Source organism: Petromyzon marinus, chromosome 61, assembly GCF_048934315.1.
Source record: "Petromyzon marinus isolate PM22_M1 ecotype Great Lakes invasive population chromosome 61, UKy_Petmar_22M1.pri1.0, whole genome shotgun sequence".
NCBI lineage: Eukaryota > Metazoa > Chordata > Hyperoartia > Petromyzontiformes > Petromyzontidae > Petromyzon > Petromyzon marinus.
Genome location: NC_133727.1, coordinates 5,075,015 through 5,076,678, shown reverse-complemented (window position 1 = coordinate 5,076,678; position 1,664 = coordinate 5,075,015).

Sequence of the window (1,664 nt, the reverse complement as noted above, 5' to 3'; positions counted from 1 at the left end):
GGGACCTAAGGCGTTGTTGCATCTCACAAGATAAACTTTTAAAACAATTTTTTTTAAAAAAAGTTGTTTTTACCAGGTAAGACCCCCACTGGCACTCCACCACCCCCTCCCGTGAATGTTTTTTTTTGTCTGGCTTACTTGGTAAGTTGGGGCGCTGCGGGTGCGAAATGTTAACTACCTCGCCTGGTATGCATGAGGTAGCGGGTTCGATCTCGACCCTGATGATGCCTGCTGCTGTATATTTGGAGTTTGCGCGTCTCACTCTCTCCCCGTGGTTACGTTGGGGGTTTTCTCCGGGTCCTCCGGTTTTTTACTCCACATTCAGAAGCAAGACGCCTTTAAAGCATTTTGTCCGCTATGAATGTCCACGTGATGATAAGCCACTTCGTCGGGATATCATTTGTGATGGCCAGATCGCTTCTGAAACAGAGTTACATAGCTCAGTGGGGCCTTAACTGGTAAAATAAAATGTTAAAATATATTTTTAGTTTCGTGCTCCAGGATTGTAGATCTAACGGACTATCTTTTTGATCATTCGTCCTTAACCTTAATTTGTTTAATTTCTTTTTGACGTTGATTGGTGGTAATAGTAGGGTTTTAATTTGCTTTGCTCTGTATGTGTGTTTGCGATGGGCTTATTTCGCCCTGTGCATAGCCAACCGCGTAGACGGGATTTGGTCAGCGCATTTATTTACTTAATGTACAGCATTGTGAGATGCCGTTTGCATGAACGACGCTCTATAAAATGAAAGGATTGTTATTATGTAGCCCCTTTAAACAGAAGCGACCTGGCCACAAATGTATAGCTCAACGAAGTGGCTCATCACCACGTGGAAATGTACAGCGCGCAAATACCCTAAACACGTGACGGTGATCCTAAACGCGGAGGGGAAAAATCGGAGGACCGCGGAGAAAAATCCACGCGGCCACTGTGGAGAGAGAGAGAGACACGCAAACTCCAAATATACAGCAGGCCTTAGTGTGGCGACTGAACTCACGACCTCCTGTATACCAGGCGAGGCAGTTAACATCTCCTAGCCACCGTGATGATGATGAGAGAGAGAGACACGCAAACTCCAAATATGCAGCAGGCCTTAGTGTGGGGACTGAACTCACGACCTCCTGTATACCAGGCGAGGCAGTTAACATCTCTTTGCCACCGTGATGATGAGAGAGAGAGAGAGACACGCAAACTCCAAATATGCAGCAGGCCTTAGTGTGGGGACTGAACTCACGACCTCCTGTATACCAGGCGAGGTAGTTAACATCTCCTAGCCACCGTGATGATGAGAGAGAGAGAGAGACACGCAAACTCCAAATATACAGCAGCAGGCGTCAGAGTCGGGATCGAACCCACGACCTCCTGTGTACCAGGCGAAGTCGTTAGCATCTTGCCACAACCACGACGAGTCGGTTCAAAGGTGAGGCCAGATTTTCGTAACAGCTTTATGAGTTGTTATTTATTAAACCCAGGAAAGCCACGTCAATATGTACACATATATACGGCCAAGAGAGAGGTGAATTATTTAATAGCCGACTGGTTTCATATGGGGGTTATCGCATAAATCACTGTTATTGGCCTTGTATATATCCGGGGGTAAGATTAACCTGTAGTAATAATAATAATTAATATTGTGATTAGTTTTTTTTTTAACCAGGAGGGT